The 21,720-nt window shown below is 38.8% G+C and overlaps 1 pseudogene across 1 annotated transcript in view; it reads left to right on the forward strand.

Annotated features, from left to right (window-relative positions):
• LOC149552361 (6-phosphofructo-2-kinase/fructose-2,6-bisphosphatase-like) overlaps positions 1 to 21,720 on the forward strand; it is a 334,563-nt pseudogene that overhangs the window by 259,864 nt on the left and 52,979 nt on the right. Inside the window, exon 15 of the transcript XR_016352907.1 lies at positions 14,116 to 14,213. The product of XR_016352907.1 is annotated as a 6-phosphofructo-2-kinase/fructose-2,6-bisphosphatase-like (transcript). The remainder of the gene's footprint in view (positions 1 to 14,115; positions 14,214 to 21,720) is intronic.

A 21,720-nucleotide genomic window follows, 5' to 3' on the forward strand; every position in this document is an offset into this window, starting at 1 on the left:
CATTTAAAATATGGGAAATAGTTAAGGACTGCAAGAATAATGTGTGCCAACCATAGACGTGCCACAAACTACAGAATAGCTTAACCATATTTACAAGAATCTAATACAGGTTTGGCCTGCATATATTTGTGTATAATTTGTGCTTGTGTTGGTCATTTAATTCTTCACTGGAGGGATATTAAAACACACGATCAAACCAATTTCCTTAGCAATGTTAATTGCAGACTATTGATTTGAATCTCAATACACATCACTTCTTGAAGCTTTTGCAATGACAAATTTAATCCCCATTCCTGTGGTATTACTCTGGTAGATGCCTGTTCAAACTTTGTGACCTCTCTCAGACTTTCAAAAATGAATTTATCAACATAAACCTTTGTTTGCAACATATGTTCATTCATGCTTGTGTTTGAGGAAGAGACTGTTCTGAAAGCAAGAGTCTCATGGCTACCAGTCTTAGCACAGATGCTTCTTTAACATTAACCCCGCCTAGTATAATTTCCTCTTCAACTCTAGGCTTCTACTATATATTGTATATATGCTCTCTGTCTAGTGTAACTAATACATTCCTTGCGGAATGAATCAGAAACAACAAACCCTACAAAATTTTTAGACCATATAACTTTGCATCAAACTTCCTTCAACCGTCGTCCAACTCCTTACAGCATATTTCCAATATAGAGGAACCAATCAACCTCCCTAATTATGCTAATGTTTAGCATTACAAGCCCAATTAATTAGTCAGGCCCACGTGTTTAAATTTGATCCTTGTAAGTTTTTGAACCCATTTGAAGCTATTTTCTTTCACCAAACAATATGAAAATTTCCTTAACCATAGCCTGCCGCCTCCTAATACAATATTTTATTTTCAGCCTGGACCACTGCCATTGACATGATTAACCTTATGATAATACAGATAAGGAAGCTTTAATCTCCATCTTTGTCCAAAAGAGATATAAATATTTTCAGAGTCCTTAGCGTGAATGTGGCAATAATTTCCTTCTTATATATATTTTGTCTGCAATAATACTTGCTGATATCCAATGTTGCACCCAATTTGATAATTTTCATAAAAATATTCTTCCCAAACTATACTTCCGCAAATGTTATTGGAATCACAAGATTAATAGTTCCTTTGTATCCATGACAATGACAAATAATAATGATGGCCAGGCAAAATCAATGCTACAATATTTTAATCTTCGCACTGAATATAAAAAGTCATGCAGTTCAAATGTTTGATTAAGTTCTCTACGAAATATGCGATTTACGAAAACTCTAGACTTTGCAATTTTTAAGCTTGTGCCAAAATCAGAACAGAATAAAATACTATTTTCCAAACAAACTCAGGCCAAAAGTGGAACGCCAAAAATAATCAAACTGCACTTTTTTTATTCATAAAAACCTCACTGACTTAATACACTAGTTCTGATAAATCTTTTTTTGTAAAATATGTCCCACAAGCTGGCATGATACACGACTTTGATACCACTGTATATCCGAGCCGGATATTCTTCCCAAAAACTGTAATGCAAGGTGAACTCCATCACAAATCCAGTCTGCAGATGAACTGAGTTGTCCAACTCACCCAAGAAGCCTGAAGGGTTCTGTCCTCAGGTTCAAAAAATGAAAGCTGCAAGCTTCCTTATTATTTCTCAAAGAGAAATCTGACAACAATCTCAATAACCAAACATGCTGAAATGAGCTCATCTATTTTCTTTTAAGCACAACCTACTGACTTATCATATTCCCTTGCCCATCTCTTCATTTTTTATTCTCCTTTTCTTTTAATTGTCCATTTTCCACTTAAGAGAATAATATAGCCTTATAGATAAAGTGACTTATTAATTTGCCTTTTAATAAAGTCTCTTTATTAAAACAATTTAATCTTAAGGCATTAAAAATGATAATCAATCGGACTTCGAAAGCCTTGTGTGATAGCTTGTCGGAAAGATCTTGGTGAGACACTCCAATTCTCACATTGAAAAGCCATAAATAAGGAACCCCTACTGATGATAAATAGTAATTATCTAGAAACGCCCTCTCTATCAACTCCGATTGGCTTAAATCTGACAATACCTCGGCCAAAACTTGTACTAATCCCTATAAAGTCCTGGTTAGCCCATGGGACCATGATGAAAAGGGCTAACGATGTATTGAAAAATAATAGCTAGAAAAAGGAGACATGACTCTATGAGATTGATTTTTTCTTTTGAGGTTGGATATTCATTTTTTTCTTTGAACAATCTTAGGATCTTATAGTTTGTAATGGTGTATCTCCTTGTTTTGATGTAGTCACTTTTAGTGTCTTCATTAACAATCGTTGTGAGGAATGCAGGTGTAAAACTTGTATTGCAGTCATTCATCTTATGTTCTTCAAGATGTTCATGTGCTCTACTTTACCTTCTCAAGTACAAGAGATGACTTATTTGCTTCTTAGATGAATACTTGATGCTTATCTCTATGTTGCCCTCTAGGGATATATCATCTTGAATGTCGTAGGTCAATATTGTGTAGCCGACAGGGTATGTATCAAGATGTATGTCATCAGTATCAGGATGTATGTTGTCAGTATCAGGATGTATGTCGTCGGTATCGGGATTTATGTCGTCGGTATCAACCGACAACATGTGTATCGGGAAGGTTCTACGTCGGTATCGGGAAGGTTCTTATTATGTAGCCGACATGTTGTATGTGGCCGACGGACCCCTTCGGGAAGGTTCCTCGGGATGTATATATACCCCCTCTGGGTAATCATTGTAATCATTAGAATCATCATAAGCATAATGTAATATCCTTGGCATATGCGAATAAAAGAAGTTCTGCTTTTCCATCTATGGTCTGTGTGCATTGATCTCTTTACCCAATACAATAAACCTTTGGCGCCGTTGCCCAATGGACCTGGAAAGGCAGGCGAATGAAGAGTAATGCTGAATCAACTATACAAGAATAAGAATAAGTTGAAGGAAAAGGACGAAATACGTGCTGTGCAGGAAAATTTAATTTTGGCACAACAAGCTGAACGCAGACGAAGATTTCAGCAAGTTACCAACAGACATAGAAGCGCTGAAAAATTGTTGGAAGAGACTCGACAGCAACTTGATTTGGTGGAAGAAGCAAGGGAGGAATTTCTGAACCTGCATACACCGAGGGAAGAGAATCCAGACAGAAGGGGATTGACTCGCACGGCTCGGAGTGCTGAGGGAGCACGAGTGTGGAGTGAACTCTTCGTCCGAGATATACTTCCAGAACAGACAACTTCGGTTGACAAAAACCCTTCTTCACCAAATAGTGTGACTGTCGAAAACAGCATGGGTGTTGAAAACAACACGGGTGTGCAAAACAACGCAGGTATTCCGAACAGTTCGGGTGTGCAAAACAGTGTGGGAGTGCAAAACAACGCAGGTGCACAACAAAACCCTCAACATCCACTAATAATGGCAGGACCAAAAGAAAAGTTGCCTAAATTTGATGGTGAAGGAACCGTCGATCCGATTCGACATTATAAAACATGTGAAACCATCTGGAGGGCGAATGACATAACAGATACAAACAAATGGGTTCGACAGTTTCCGGCCACCCTACTGGGTGTTGCGATTGATTGGTTTACTGATACAAATCCACAAAAGTTAAACAGTTGGGATAACATTAAGAAGTTTAGCGCAGAATTTCAAATATTGTGCGACGATAGTGAGATTGTAGCGGAGATATTGAATACTAAGCAGAGGAAGAATGAAACAGTTTAAGTCTTTGCCAGGAAGTTGAAGGACTTGATCAATAAGATGGAGAATAAGCCAGCTGACGAGTTATAGAAAAGATGGTTTATTAAAAGCATTCAACTGAAGCTGTGAAAGAAGATGAAAATCGTGTCGCCATCAACATACACTGAAGCTTACAACTAGGCAATGAACCTAGAAAGTGAACAGAAGACCAAAAAGAAAAGGAAGAATAGTTCATCCGATTTAGATGACGACACGACTTCAGGAGAAGATAGCAGCGATGATGAAGGCAGCAGCAAGAAGGTCCGCACCCTCCAAAAAGACATGATTTAGATGATGAAGGAGTTCAAGAACATGAACAAGGAGACTAAGGGCAATGAGCTATGGTGCACAGAGTGCAAGAAAGAAGACCATACGAAGGGATCCTGCCCGAATGATCCATTTTGTGAGATTTGCCAGATTATGGGACATTCGATAAAGGAATGCCCTTTCAACTTGAAAACAAGAGCACCACAGCAAGTGTTCCTAACACAGGGGGCGTCTGCATCAGGAGGGAGCGGGAACACTAGTATAGAGGGTGCCATGTCGAGAGCATACAAAAATAATCGGCCCGGTCAAAACAACAACAACAATTGCAACAATAATAATGGCGGGAGGAGTCGAATTCAGTATGATGTGAATGGTCGGCTGATAGTTAAATGCCGCGCATGCAATTTGTGGGGCCACTTCGCCCGAGATTGTACAATGGCGAACACATCGAAATTGTTATGCAAATGGTGTGGACCCGGCAATCATGAAGATGCTAAGTGCCCAAAGTCGAGAGTTAATTTGATCATCGTCGGGACGGACGAAGAGGAGGTTCTGGCCATCACACGGAAGCAAGCAAAAGTGTACCCTGAGTCGACGAAAGAAAAGAAGAGACTGGAGGAAGCATGGATAGAGATTCGGAAGGCAATGCAGGCAGAGAAAGCACACCTGAAGGACACTACTGGTACCTCCACACAGAATTGCGTAGAAAAGAACATTGTATGGCAAATATTACAAACTGAGGTACCCATCAAGATAAATGATTTGTTGCTAACTATGCCTCAACTCCGTATGGCACTCACGAATATAGCTCCAATTGCTAAGTTACCAGCAGAGCAAGGACAAGAGAAAGAAGGTGGCGCAAGTGCAGAAGATCCAATGCTGTTAGCCCTCTCATCCGAACGCCATCCAATAGTTGTTGAAATGGAAATTCTTGGGACTGTGTTGACAGATATGATTGTGGACGGAGGATTCGGTGTCAATGTGTTACCAGAGGACACTTGGAAAAGGTTGGGACAACCGAAGTTGTGGCCACCTACGTTCCAATTATTAACAGCGTACCAGCACAGGATGAAACCGTTGGGAGTCCTCACGGCACAACCAGTGACGATTGGAATACAACCATTCCTGCTCGACTTCATCGTCATTTTGTTAAAGAGGAGAGGGTACAACACTATTCTGGGTCATGGATGGCTAGTGCAAGCAAGGGTTAAGCACGACTGGAAGAAGAATACTCTATCAATGGAGCGCGGAGGCAGAAGATTCACAATTGACTTGCACACACAAATGGTAGGTGAGGAGATAGCATCGTCAGATTCAAAAGGTGAAAGTGAGAATGATGACGAGGGGAAGAAGAGAATGGAAGCTGATAAAGAGGGAGTATTGAGACTGAAAGGAGGCTCGGATGAGGACAACCTAGACTCGTTGAATGGCCTTTTTCATTGGCAGATGGAGGATTGCGAGCTTTTTTCGAGCTGTAATATGTTAAGGGTCGACAAAGGTAAGAAAGAAGAAGGAAATGAATGTCCGAAGGAATACAGAGAAGTGGAAGAAGGAAAGGCGGTTACAGCTGAAGCTGAAGGGAATAACACAGTGCGAACCTAGAAGAAGGAAAGATTTCACCGTATGACTGCATAGAAAGAAAGTGTTACATCGAACCACGGATATAGCAGAAAGGTGCCGGCAGTATGGAAGACACATCATACGATTTGCACAAGAAACAAAGAGGAAGGGTTTCATAAAAGTTGTAGCAGTATGGAGTGGAGGTGTTATTGACGGCAAGAAGGGGCAGCTGACGGAGTCCATGGTACCGAGCTTCAGGAACAAACTGGGCGATATGGAAATTCGGATGGAGATATCATGTACCTTAAATAAACTGAATGAGCAATGATTGCAAGCACAAGGGGTCACAGAGGTGACACAGAACAGGCACAAAGCATGGCATGATAGACACCTGAAATTGAACAAGTTCCAACTAGGACGGTGTTGAAGCATGACGGACGAAACGAGATCAAACCAAGCAAGTTTTAAGTGAAATGGGTTGGGTTGCACCAGATTCAGGAAGTGGGTGATAATGGAGCAATAAAACTATGGATGCTAGACAAAGAGGAAGTGGCCGACACAGTGCATAGGTCGAATATGAATGTCTACCATGAAAGAAATAACGCACCTCTGTGGACGAACAATTGAGAAAAAACGACTGTAAGTATTGTATATATGTAAATATTGTACATATGTAAGATCAGTAAGGACAGAAAAACAAAAAACAAAAAAAAGAAGAGAGGAAGCAGTATCGTACGGTCAAGTTACCATACGGCATCAGGGAGTTGAGCACCGTACGGTGTTTTTAGTGATCACCGTATGGCTTGGAAGTGATAACTGTACGGTTTGTGGGCAAACTTAATTTTCACTGTATGGCTTTATATTGTACAGCATAAAGAGGTTTAAAAAACACATAATCCGTACGACCTGTTTGCAAGGTAAGGTATTACGAGCTTCACCACCATACAGACGCATAAGTAGTTTTGGACGCATTGTATTTCTGGAGGCACATTTACTCGGTGATCACTGTACGGCATATCTTGTAGTGTTGACAGTATTTACAAATTGCAACTGTACGACATTTGTTGACCACACCTTCACTAGGTACTGTACGGATGAAGGAGGTAGTATGAAGATGGCCACTGATCACCATACGGCGGGAGCAGTGTATCACCGTACGACTTTCCCAGGTAAAACACTGTACGGCTTTCCCAGTTAAAGCACCGTACGACATTCTCAATTACAACATCGTACGGCAATTTCGGCATATCTTTGCAAAGTTTTTAAGTGATTAGGCATTGAGCCCATACGACAACAAATCGCTCTTGGAGGCATCATTCTGCTAACCGTACGACAAGTTTTCTGGCTTGCTAATGCCACCGTACGGTCCCATATTACAAGTATGGAGCGTAATGAAAGTATCAAGTAGAACAGCCCAAAGCATTTCACTGTACCTCTGGGTTCATTCCACCGTATGACCAAGAAAGGAGTTGAGAGGCCGTACGGCTTGACAGCATAGAAGAAGGGTGACAGGAGTTTTTCAAAAAAAAAAGTCGACAAATCGAAAATGTTCAGAATGCATAACGGATGATAAAGGGGAAGGGAAAACATCAGCGGTTGGCAAAAAGAGTGTGGGATTAGAAGAAATTGCAAAATAGTGTGTTCCATGCATTTTTGTGTGGGTTTTGGAGTGCTAATTTTGATGCCCTAGGACCCCGCAGAGGTGCTACCCCTCAACCCTGTTGGGGGCGATGCCCCCTAGACCCCCAGTCGTGGAAGTTATTAGTCGTGGGAAGTCTGACTAGTTGATGAGACCTGGACCTACAGTTGGAGGCCATTTGATCGAACAACGAGGTAGTCGAGGTACCGACATCACCAGGGGTGGAGGATCAGAGTGCAGCAGCAACAGCAGAGAAAGTAGATGAAGGGGTGTAGGTGTCAGACCAGTGGCGGAGGAGAAGGATAAGGATATTCATTCTCGCCTTGCTATCATCGCAGAACAGAGCAAGTTCCTAGCAGAGTTGGTGCTTACAGAGCGAAGAAGGGCAGAGGCTGGGTAGCAAGCTCAGGAGACGACCGAGAAGGCTCGGGACGAGATGGCCGATCGACTTGCCACCCAAAAAATCGGATGGGAAGCAGAGCGGACAGCCCTGTTAGCACAGCTCAAGGAAAGTGCATGAGGGAAGCAGCAGGCGAAACAATAGGTAGCAACAACGGAGCAATGTTTGGTAGAAGCTCTTCAGGAGAAGGACTCACCGAAGAGGGCTCATGATCAGAAAGAAGCCGAGTGTCAGGAGGCTGCATTGATGTTGAAAGAAGTTGTGGAGGAGAACTCTCAAATCAGAGCTGATTTGAAGGTCTGGACAGAACAAGTGTATCAGCTTCGACGCAGTCGGTCTTTACAGTTTGAGACAGCCTTCGGGTTCATGATGTCTATGTCTATGTTGTTTTTTATGTATAAATGTAGCTAGTTGTTTTTTTGAGTTTTTTTGTGTGGTCATCCGAAGACGACTTTTCTTTTTGGGGGGGATGATGTCGTCGGTAAATACTGTATAACTGACAAGGTATGTATCAGGATTTATGTTGTCAGTATCAGGATGAATGTTGTCGATGTCAGGATGTATGTCGTTGGTCTCGGGATGTATGTCGTCGGTATTGGCCGACAGGGTGTGCATCGGGAAGGTTCTACGTCAATATCAAGAAGGTTCTTATTATGTAGCCGACATGTTGTATGTGGCCGATGGACCCCTTCGAAAAGGTTCCTCGGGATGTATATATACCCCCTCCAAGTAATCGTTGTTATCATCAGAATCATCATAAGCATAATGTAATATCTTTGGCGTATGCGAATAAAAGAAGTTTTGCTGTTCCATCTATGGTCTGTGTGCATTGGTCTCTTTACCCAGTACGGTAAACATTGAAGACCTTTCAACTAATCCTATTGGCATTGATCTTGTAGGTTGACTACAATGGATTCTTTTCTTTGATGTTTTTCTTCTTTTGGAAGGAAAGTAAGGAACATTAGTCTAAATCTAATGGAATGATTTTTTGAATATTTATCCTTTTCTCTTTTTTTTCCTTGTTTTTTGTGATCGTTATTGGTTGGTGTTAGTAATACCAACAATTGATCTAACTTATTCTATGTGTTTCTCAACCATGCATTGAAGCATGTGCTTGCAAGGTTATCTTCTTTTCCCTTATTTTGAAGCTTCTTATTAAACTTGTGCCTCAATTGCTTCCATTTTCTTCTAGTCTGATTTTTCAACTCAAAAGCTAGCAGATTCTTAGCTCTAATGCCAATTTGCAATGTCCCTCTTTATGAGATTTGAGACACTATAGACATTTCCACAATTCTATGATTATAACTTAATGAAATTCGTTATTTCAATTTCCAATTCCAATTGCAGATGCTATGTATAACATAATGAATGTTAATTCCAAATGTAAATGCTTCCAATAATTATCAATGTTGTATCTAATATGGCAATGAAATATAAACTTAATAACCTAAATGGTTGTCTCTGATATGTGCTATGCTGTTCACATAGGTTGATATAATGGCAATGATACCTCTAATGGAAGACATTTTTGAGAATAATAAATGGATATTGTACAGGTTGTGTTTGGACAATCTATCTCAATGTGCTGTCAATGAAGTTGTCTCTGATATATCTTGAATTGATTGTGCTTCTGGATGATGTCGTCTCTGATATTTGTAACAATGCTTGCACTTTCAATTTCTGCTTGCAAACAGTAGCTCTAGCCACATGATCCACAGGGGGCTACCATATATTCAAATCTATATGCAATAATTCTTGCAATGATATGATCTCCTATATGTACATGTTCGATCCAGGGAAGAGGCACAATGGAACAGTCACATCTCATCATTGTAACAATGTTAATGAAGAGGCACCGTCTAATTAATTTTCTTAACTAGTCACTAACTGTTTGTTTAGTCAATCATCAACCAATGCTTGACTTTAATAGCTTGTCTTCCATGTCCCTGCCAGAGCTTCTATTTGATGTTGCAGGCATGGATAATCTCTAGTAATGCATCAAATGGTAAATTGGCAACTCTCTATAATATTGTCTTAATGGTTATCATGCCCTTTTTAAAACCATAATTTGGTCTTAATATGTTGTTGCAGGAAATTGCCATGGGTTTGGTTTAGCTGACTTATGAAGTCAATAGAGACATCTAAACTCCATATCATTGATTGCTTTTTCATATTGATATCGATTGCTCTCTTTCTTGTAGTGTCATCACATTACCGATATCATTTAGATTTGCATATTCATACCATCTTTCATCTTGGTATCTAGGTCAGGTTTAGCATCCAATCATTTAGACTTAAGTATCCTCTACATCCCAATTCTTTTCTAATCATATATCTAATGTTATTGACAATGTTTGATTATTGTTGGGTTTTACTGCTGACTTCCAAAGTTGACGATTGTGGTGAGTCATTAATATGGAATTATAATACTGATCAAGTCATATTAGATAGCTTCTGCTAGTATACTCTTGCCTAATCACTGTTCCTAATCAATAGTTTCCTTGGGGAATTAATTGGTATCTTCATATCTTTAGAATAACATTACTATCTTGGCACATTGCTTTCGATGCCTTATTTTTACTCCTCTATCAATGCCAATACAGATGATAAACCTATGGCATGTATGCTTCTTGATAAATCCTTAGTCGCTGTTGAATAATTCTGAAGGAACGATGGTTTCTGTCCACATAATCTTTCCACTATGGTTCAACCTTTATTATTTTAATACCAAGATCCTTATGTTTCTATGCTTCCCCATGTTACTAGTAAGTTAATTTTTTTAATTTAAACTTATTTAGTTATTTATCGATTATTTTTCCCTAGGTCTGGAGTGGGAACATTACGGAGAACTATGCTTCAAACTATAATTGTTGGTAAACCTTCAACATCGGTGTCTACTTATAGAGTGAAGATAGCAATAATAGCATGAAACATAATGAGTTAATTCCAACCTGCTTCAGACTCAATGCATCCAATAGAAAAGGGGTGATTAGAAATATAAATTCAAACCCTTCGAAATAACCTCTAAAAACGCACTTCATACTGCCCAATCCAAACAAGAACATTTAAAGAGTACTACAAAACTATCTTATGCTTTTGATCAAGTCAACCAAAAGGGTGAGTATTTTCAATGTAGACCAGCTCAACAAAAATTGCTAAACAATATTTTACCTCCAATCTCAACTCAACAAACGACACTAGCAGGATAGTGTATCAAACTCTTTGGATGGATAGAGCACACCATCATTAAAGACCTTTATTCGCCCCAACAAGAAATCAAAACTAATGCCAAAGCTGTACAACTGAAAGGAAGGCTGCGGTTGATCCTCAATAATCATCAATTCTATTCATTACCACTTCCAAACTTATACCAAAACTTATTGTATTTAGAAAACTAAGTAAATCTTCATCTTCCAACACCTGATAGGATAAAGCTAAGTTATCAATACTGGTTTTGATATAGGTTTAGGTACATGGGTTTAACAACTTTTTCCTTTGGGTTTGGGTTCGAGTTTGGGTTCTTCTCTAACAAAAATACACACACACACACTTATATATATTGAAATATTATAAATTTACATATACATCATACATGTTTAAACATATCATGATAATAATAATAAATTCGAAGCCTGATACTCATAAATACAAAAATTATAAATAAAACGCCTCATGTATCACATTCATAATTTGCAAAAGTCTCAAGATGAATTTGCAAAAGGATTTTTAGGGTGAAAAGCTAAGTTATCAATACTGGATATGATATAGGTTTAGGCACACGGGTTTGACAATTTTTTCCCTTGGGTTTAGGTTCAAGTTTGGGTTCTTCCCTAACAAAAATACATATATACACACTCACACACTTGTACATATAGAAATTTTAAATTGAAATATTATAAATTTATATATACATAATACATGTTTAAACATATCATGATAATAATAATAAATTAGAAGCGTGATACTTATAAATCCATAATTGCCACAAAAATTATAAGTAAAACACCTCATGTATCACATTCATAATTTGCAAAAGTCTTAGGATGAATTTGCAAAAGGATTTTCAGGGTGAAAGATAGGTTTTGAGCCACGTAGGACCCATTTTTTGGCACTTACAGCCATAGGTGCACTAGAGCTTGATCGAGTGTTCCCTAAGCTTGGCCTAGGCACCCTGATTCCTACCAGAAGAACTCAGGTCAAACCCAAAGGAAATATAGATTAGAACCAAAGTCCGACTAGAATTGGAAACCAAATCCAGCCACAAACATCAAACTTAGTAACTTAGGAATACTTCCTTGAGAGCTTACATTTGAAGTAATTAATTGAAAATGGTTGGATCAAACCCTTTTGAATAAAACCCCTCAAATATCCAATCATACCTACTATAGAGCTTCCTTTGCGCCTATCAAAACATTTACAAAAAATACTTTTGCATTACCTTCTAACTGTACTCTAAGATAGTACAGGGCTTGCCCCCACCTTGGACCTTATTCTTGGGTGCTGGGCTATTTCCCACCTAGGAAGGACCTTTAGTCATCCTTCATGGGTCTTTTGCTTTCTTGATTGTTCCTTTTCCGATCACCATTTGGTGCTCCAGCCGTTGGTTGTTGCCTTCATTGTATGTTTTCAGTCCCTTGCACCCTTTTGTGGTCTCTTGTTGGACATTAATAATTTATCTTATTTTATCTTATCTAGGGGTTCAAATAAAGTCATTTAGAAGCTATGCTTCATAAGCATGTGGTCCTTACTATAAGCTTTCCAAAACATTTCATTTAAGGGAAAAGAAGGACAAATGTTGAAGCATAAAACACAAAAATAGATATTTGTACATGTTGGATCTCTACTCTACAAAGAAAACAGAAATTATATCAAAGAAAGGGATGATTGGACTGATCTTCAAAGAGCGAACAAGGTTTATGCTAGGAAAATTTGTCAATATATTCAAGGAGTTATAGTATGCTTTCAGTTGTTTCAATCATATACATATTGGACACCTGATGTTTCATTCATTTACAATAGTTATTAATGATTACTAGTTGTAAAGAGAACTATGCAATAGTCTTATAAGACATTGAAAGTTTTAGCATTTCCATACCTCTTAATTCAAGGTGTTTTAAGGTCATTTCTTTGATTATCACCCTAGGAGATTGTTTGAAGGTTGTACTTGTCATCAAGCAAAGGATGAATAGTTAAGGATTTAGATTTCTTTTGAGAATTTGTCATAGTTAGAATAGAGGTGGTATGTCAAGATTTTTGAAAGGAATTCTACCACTAGATCAACTATTTTTAGCCCCAACTATTTTTTGTCTTTATTTGTGGGCAAAAATGATTTGCAGATGATCTATTTGAGGTTCACTTGTTTTTAAAAAGGCATTTGAGAACACTTTGTATTTATGACTTTCTTTGTGTGCAAGAAAACCATTTTAAGTGTAGGAAGTTCTAGAATGTGTTTTTGGATATCTTCAATAAATCACATGCAAAAGCTTTGTAAGCACCAAAAAAAAATGCTATAGGTACTTTAATTAGCTAATGATGATAGATTTTCATATTTTCTTTTGAGATTATTGTTCAAGTTTTTTGTGGTTTTGTGTATGTTTAAATTATATAAACTAAGTTGTTTTCTAGAAGATTGTAGGCATTCCATTCTTACTAATTTCAGTGAAGTATGGTTGTTGCAACTTTGTATGCAATTCCCCTCATTTCGTTTGCTTAATCTTGTGTGTTCAATGCAATTTCAAGCTTCTAGTTGTACTCACGATTTTTAGATCTCTGCATTCAACTAAAAAATGGGAGTGTGGCTATAGCTGTTGTAAGTTCTTATTTAAAAAAACAGACAAACCTTTCTCTTCTTGAGTAGAAGTGATGCTAAGCCTTGCGCCCTTGCTCGAGAACTAAGAGCATAGACAATAGCTTTAGTTTTTTTGCAATGCATGCTCAAAACCTGATTTGTACATATTGTAAAATGGTAGAGGTTGTCTTCTTACAATTTAGTTTTTAGTTTAGTTTAAAGCTACAAGGAACCTTACCCTTCGAATTCAAAGAAAGGTTTTCTCTTACATGCTGTTATGTTTTGTATTGTGCTGAAAGGGGAAAATTAAAACACCGATGAGCATGTCCTAGTTTTTTTAAAAATATGTGCAAAGTATCATTTTAGGCCATTTGTAATCATTGGATATATGTAATTAGAAAATCTTGTAGTAGGACGAGTTTTGAAATTTTCAGGAGGGCAAGATTGGCATGCCCATCTCGCTATATTTCGTGAAAGCTTTGTCACTTGAAATCTAGTGTGTGTGAGATGCCAACTTACTATTTGTGGAAGCTATGCATGAAAGTGTATGATATGTCAACTTACTGATTTCGATGTATATGCTTATTAGTGAAGGAATATTGTGGATAACATTTACAATAATTGATAAGGTTTATCTAAGAACGAAGTAATTTTGTAGCTCTTATTCAATTTAATGACAATTTTTTGTTTAATTGCTCAGGTTAATACACATCTTACACCACGTCCAATTTTGCTGACACAACATGGGGAAAGTTGTGACAATGTAAGAGGACGGATTGGAGGAGACTCAATTTTGAGGTTGGGATCAAGTTCCTTTTGGCATTGTTGTAATTTCTTTTCATTGCAGTTTTCAACAGCTAACACTAGTCCATAAGGGTCAATTGGTTTGGGTGATTGGACGTATAATATGTTTTACTGGCATATTTTTTGGGCATTTTATTATTATACATTTGAGGCACATGTCATCCATTATGATATTATATGTATTATGGTGGAAATACAAATATGGAAAACTTGCATCGGCAATAATATTGGTTGACTTTATATTTTAATAAATAACCTTATTAGGCCTGTATATTTTCTATAAATTCACTAATGTTTAGTTAGGTAATTGAATAATTTAGTCAATGCTTGAAAGAGATTGTTGGTAGCTCTACAATATTATTGGGCAGAGAGCTACAATGACTTGAAATCAAAGGACACCATTGGAAAGAATAGTCAATTATTAACAATGTGCAATGTCCCCATTTTCTCTATTCAGGATTGACTATTATTTCAATATTCCCTACTTAATATGGCAAATAGGTATGAATTAAGTAATGGAAGAGAAATGTGAAATCTGATCTATTTATGAGTATATTCAATGGATAATATCTTGCGTTTATTATGATTCTTACTGTAATATATATTTGATGCAAACTGAAATGAATATATGATGACAATGTATGTTCTTGAATTGTAAGATTGATAATGACAATTGCAATATCTGATATGCAACTGTGGCTCATACAATGGAAAATATCTTTCAACGATTGTTAGTATATATTGTAAGAATCCCAACTGGTTCTACCTCCAACAAACACTGAATTTGTTTCAATTTTGGATGTTCGACATTTTGTCAAACACTTTACGTGAAATTTTTATCTTGCTGCCAAATATTTTCAGATTGCTTTTTCTTGCTTGAAATGGTTTCCAATGTAGTTTAGACACTTGCAAATGATTACTAGATATCCAAGCAAAGTATTAAGATACAAATGCAATCTTTTTTAATCCATTGAATGCAAACATATGATTTTTACATGTAAAATGTGCATCTACAACCAAATGACATTTTCACAAACACTTGGCATGTTAACTTCAAACTTTCTTAGATCGAAAGAGATGCAAGTAATAACAATGCAAATACTTGCATATATAAAGAATAAAAAACCTGGAATTATCTGAAAACTCTTACGACAGCAAACTTCGGAACTACAAACCGGCAATCAAAGTCCCATAAATATTCTCCAACAAGTATGTAATCTGCACTTGACAAACTTTAATCATTGCTTGATATAAACCCCACATGCCAAGAGGAAATTACTGTAGCAGCCACTGTCCAAAGTACTGTAGCATCACTGGCCATGGGTTTTATAGCAGCTATTAAATAGTTAAGTCTGATATAGAATGGCTTCGAAGAATGAATCTCTAAGTCTGCTGTAGATATAACTTCCAATCCTTCAAACTCTAGATGAAATACTTCACTTTTAAGCACAAATGGAACTCTTGAATGAATCTCACTCGAATGCCAAATTCACTGGATATTTCACCAACGCAAATGGCTGCAATAACATGGAAGAATTCTCAATTCTTGAAGAAAATCCTGAAACCCTTGGAAACTCCAAGTCTTCACAAGAACACAAGCAAGATTCATCAATTCATAGTGAAATCCTTTCCATGAAGAGGCTTTATATATTTTTTCCCACTTGGTTCTATTTCCTTCATGTGCACTTATAAATCATTTAAAATGATATAAATTCTGTTTTCTCAACTTCATTGAATGCTTTAATAATTGCCCCTCAAAAGTAATGTTTTTAATCTTTTAAAACAAATTATTTTCTTCTTAACTTTATAAAGTGCATCAATAAATGGGCTTTTAAATATTAAGATCATTAATTGCACTTTGAGTCACTTAAATGGTTGGTTTCGTCCTCATTGAATATAAAGTACACATAAAACTCTATATTATGCCGTTAAAGATTAATTATTAATAAAGTATTACTTTATTAATAATTAGCATAGCATAACTCCATATATACTTATTATTTCTCAATTCTGTCTAAACTAGGAAGTTGACCACTACATCCTTTGTCAGTATGATTGCCTTACTACAAATAGAAAGAGTCCTTTTCAATCAACTACATGCTTACTATAAATAGTAAGTATATGAAGTTGATCCCAAACAAAGTCCAATCTGAGCCAAACGAAGATTGAATTGGAACATATGGAATTCTGGAGAATATAAAAACCTCTATTTAGAAAATCTCTACCTTAGAAGACCCTCTATGCACAATAATTAGTCTACGAGGGAAACAATAATAGGCTGATTCCTCAAATTCCAATGCTCATGAAAATATGGACATTACATAAATCTATATGTATTAATGTGTGTGTGTGTAGTGTTGTGTATGATGAAGCACTTAATATATGCAAAATCTATTGTAATATCACTATGACGACCTAGTTTATGTCTTTGATATGTAACTGTGTACTTGCAATTGTATTGTTGGCTATGTCATATGTAACAATAAATATATGCACTAGAGATGTCATCTTTGAATAAATCTTTATATTCCTACATCAAACTTGTCATAAGGCAACACACTCTAAATAGAGCAACAGAAAGGATAAGATAAGATAAATGTATTAATATCCAACAAGAGACCACAAAAAGGGTCTAAGAGACTAAGAGCACACAACCAAGGAGGCTAACAACAAGAAGATCACCAAACGGTGTCCGCAAAGAGCAGAGCAAAAGAAAACAAGAAAGCAAAAGAGAAGTAAGAGCAAGAACAAGAAATGAACAAGAACACCACCAAGGCAAGGACTAGGGATCCTTCCTTGGTGTAAAGAAGTCCAAAATTGAAGGGTAAGGCCCAGGGAAACCAAGAATCCTAGTGTGTCTTTGAGTACTCCTGGACGGGTGACACTACCAAGTGAGATTGCTGCAAGGTCTCATGGATCTAGAATGATTGATGGTAGAAGTGTCTACTGTATGCTTCTCACACTGAGCAGGAGGAGGCAGGAGCGAGAAGAAGGCAATGATAAGTTGATCCGAAGCTTGGCTCTAGGGAAAAAGAAGTTGCAAAGTATGATCACGGAGCTGCATGGTCTGTCAAAGGTAAAGCGCGAGACATCTCTGGTCTGTATAACTAAAGAAGGTGGAGAGAGACCGATAATCTCTAAATAAGTAGTAATATCTCCCTCTAATCTCATAGTAGGTGGGGTACCGGAAAATGAAGTGGATTTCTGTCTGTGCCTCTGCCAAGGGACATAGTCGACAAATCTGATACTCCCTATCAATGTGCTGATCGGTCTGGATCTGAAGTCTATGAGAACCTACCCGAAAGGAACCTAGAGAGATACATAGAGCATGGCTCCAGCACCATGACAAATAACTCGGCCGTGTAATATTCCCATCTTGAATATCTAGAAACTGCTCAGCGTAGAAGGCCATTTGCAAACATAAACCCCCACTCCCCCGGGGGTGATTACTCCAAATCGTGGCAATGTACCGTCTATAGATATCAAGTTTAACATGCCTATTCAACTCCTTCTATGAAGGAAGGAGGTGAGTGGGAATATCCAACAAGAACTGGAAGGGGAGGAGGCTGTCAATCCGAAACCCAATCAAACCTAGCAAAGTAGTGGCCTAAGCGTACCAACAACAGGCCCTAGTGGCAAATTTGACGTCATCTATGGTAAAAAAAGAGCAATAGGCCAGATAAGAGTAGTAGTGCTTACTTTTCGTGGAGTCCACAAGGCCACAAAGACTATGGAGAAACCAAACCAAATCAAAGATAGCTTTAGCCTGAAGGGGATTGGCCCCAAACTCAGCAAGAATAATGTTGTGTTAAGTGAATTGATGGCATCTAATAATCCACCGAAGGAGAAGTGTTGAACTCGCTCAATCGAGGCCCACTCTGAATCAAGGAGGGAGGAGCCGACACCATAGAGCCATAGAGAACAGTCGGCCTAATTGAGGAGTCCAGAAGGGACAACTTAGACCTAGTGTCCCAAAAATGATGTCTAAAGCACTGTCTCTCCAACATGGCAAGGGAAGCCCATCCCTTTGCCGATCCTAGGCTGAATGGTTGGTCTTAAGCTAAAGCAAGGTCGAGAGAACTTAACCATGAGGTATAAGAGGAAGTAGTCTCAACCTCCTGATCTTGAAAGTAAAAATGCAGATGCGAAGTCTACAAGTAGTTGAAGACCATGACTCGAGTTTTGCTCAGGTTCAGAACAAGCTAACGTAAGTCACAGAAGGATGCAAGTCCATCAAGAAGCCTCCAAAGACCCTCCGGAGAGGAGGCCATAAGAATCACATCATCAACAAAGAGAAGGATGGAGATCATGACCTAATGCAAGTAGCATCCATCACTAGGGAGCGAAGAGTCCTTGAGAAAAACCTCAAGCTCATCGATATAGATGCCAAATAAGGTGGGCAAGAGAGGGAAACCCTACTTCGCACCAATGATGCTCCAAATAAGATCAGAGAAACCCTCTGGGGACCTAAATCTGCCCTCAACAGTCTCATAGAGCCTCATAATAGCTATCAATAACATCTTGTCCCAATATCTCTAAGTCTCTAGAAGGCTACCCGTAGGATGGAATTCAAAGTCTTACGAAAGTCCAAAAAACAGCAGTAGACTTTCGTCAAACAATGCCAAGCCTCCTCAATAATAGCATGCAAGGTCAAGATATTGTCCATAGTCTGATAATCTATGCGAAACCCAACCTGGCGCCTAGCCCAACCAAGTCTCCTGTGAAGCACTCTAGATAAGAAGTAATGCATAAAAAAGATTTGATGATCCCTATGGAGTGAGTTTGAAGTTGAACTCCATATTATATCTTGCAATTATTGAATGGTTGCATCTATTGATGATTGAAGAGATGTATCTTTGCACTTTATGCAAAATATGCATCTTTGTGTTATTAGTAAATTATACTAACCAACTTAATTATTCGGTCATGATAGTCGAATCATCAACTTAACTTTGATCTGATTTATGACTTTATAGCTGATCAGCTAATATGAAAGTGTAAAGATAAGTGTGTCATCGATAGAAATTGTGTATCGGCCAACGGGTCCTTTCGGAAAGGAAATTGTGTATCAGCCGACAGGTCCCTTCGGAAAGGAAATTATGTATCAGCCGATGGGTCCCTTCGGAAAAGAAATTGTGTATTAGCCGACGGGTCCCTTCGGAAAGGAAATTGTTATGTAGCCGATGGGTAAATAGTTTGTAGCGGACATAATGTATGTGGCCGACAGACTCCTTCGGGAAAGTTCTTCGGAAAGTATTTATAACCCCTTCGGAAAGCATTGTAATCATCATATCATACCATCGAGTATAATGTACTGGGCATATGCGAATAATAATAAGAGTTCTGCTGGTTCCTGTTCATGTTCGTATTCTTTGTCTGTGTGCGTTTCTTAATTAACTTATGCGGAAAACATTTGGCGCCGTTGCCTGATGGACCTGGTACGTAGGTAGGCGGATATGAATTAAATGCCGAATCAGTTGAACAAAGATAAGAATAAGCTGAAGGAAAAAGATGACATACGCGTTGCGCAGGAAAATTTAGTTTTGGCTCAGCAGACCGAGCGCCGAAGGAGATTCCAGAAGATTGCCGACGGGAACAAGAGTGCCGAAGGATTGTTGAAGGAGACTCGACAATGGCTTGATTTGGTGGAAGAAGCGAAGGAAGAGTTTCTGAACCTGCATACGCCACGGGAAGAGAATCCTGACGGAAGGAGATCGACTCGCACAGCTCGGAGTGCTGAAGGAGCATGAGCGTGGAGTGACCTCTTCGTCCGAAATATATTTCTGGAACAAACAGCTTTGGTTAACGAACCCTCTTCTTCACCAAACAGCGCGGGTGTTGAAAACAGCGCAGAAGTCCAAAATAGCGCAGGTGTTGCAAACAGCGCGGAAGCCGAAAACAGCGCAGGTGTGCAGAACAGCGCGGGTGTCCAAAACAGCGTGGGTGTGCAGAACAACGCGGGTGTGTAGAACAGCGTGGGTGTCCAGAACAGCGCGGGTGTTCAAAACAATGCGGGAGCTCAAAATAGCGCGGGTGCTCAAAACAGCACGAGAATGCAAAACAGCGCAGGTACATAACAAAACCCTCGACATACAGTGATAATGGCAGCTCCGAAGGAAAAATTGCCTAAATTTGATGGTGATGAAGCAGCTGATCCCATTCGACATTGTAAAACATGTGAAACGATCTGGAGGGAAAATGGCATAACAGATACAAACGAATGGATCCGACAATTTCTTGCTACCCTACAGGGTGTTGCGATTGATTGGTTTACTGATGCTGATCCACAGAAATTAAATAGTTGGGATAACATTAAGGAGTTCATCGCAAAATTTCAACTTTTGCGTGATGATAATGAAATTGTAGCCGAGATATTCAATACCAAGAAAAAGAAGAATGAAACAGTACGGGTCTTTTCTAGGAGATTGAAGGACTTAATCAGTAAAATGGAGAATAAGCCGGCAGATGGGCTGCAGAAAAGATGGTTCATTGAAGGCCTTCACCCGAAGCTACGGAAAAAGATGAAGATCGTGCCACCATCGACATACATTGAAGCGTACAATCGGGCAATGAACCTCGAAAGTGACCAGAAGACAAAGAAAAAAAAGAAGACCAGCTCATCAGATTCAGATGACGATGACCCTTCAAGAGAAGATAGCAGTGACGATGACGAGGGCAGCAACAAGAAGGTTCGTGCTCTCCAGAAGGACATGATTCAGATGATGAAGGAATTCAAAAACATGAACAAGGAGACTAAGGGCAACGACCTATAGTGCACGGAGTGCAAGAAAGAAGGCCATACGAAGGATCCTGCCCGAAAGATCAATTTTGTGAGATTTTCCAGATTTTGGGACACTCGGTAAAGGAATGCCCTTTCAATTTGAAAACAAGAACACCGCTGCAAGTGTTCCTGACACAGGAGGCATCCCCGTCTGGAGGGGACAGGAACACCAGTACGGAAGGTGCCACATCGGGCGGATACAGAAACATCCGGCATGGTCAAAATAACAACAATACCGGCAACAACAATAATGGCGGAAGGAGTCGAATTCAGTATGATGCGAATGGTCGGCCGATAGTTCAATGTCGCGCATGCAATCTGTGGGGTCAGTTCGCCCGAGAGTGTACAACGGCGAACACACCGAAGTTATGCAGATGGTGTGGACCTGGTGATCATGAAGATGCTAGGTGTCCAAAGTCGGGAGTAAACTTGATCACCGTCGGGACGAATGAAGAAGAGGTTTTGGCCATCACACGATAGCAAGTGAAAGTGTACCCCGACTCGGTGGAAGAAAAGAAGAGACTGGAGGAAGCACGGGTAGACATCCAGAAAGCAACACAGGCAGAAACGACACACCTGAAGGACACGCTGAGTACTTCCGTATGGAACTGCGCAGAACAGAACATTGTACGAAAAATTTTGCAAGCCGAGATACCCGTCAGGATAAGTGATCTATTGCTCACTATGCCTCAGCTCCGATTGGCACTCACAAACATCATT

This window comes from Cupressus sempervirens, chromosome 6, assembly GCF_028749045.1.
Source record: "Cupressus sempervirens isolate cs-2001-9-10 chromosome 6, ASM2874904v1, whole genome shotgun sequence".
Taxonomy (NCBI): domain Eukaryota; kingdom Viridiplantae; phylum Streptophyta; class Pinopsida; order Cupressales; family Cupressaceae; genus Cupressus; species Cupressus sempervirens.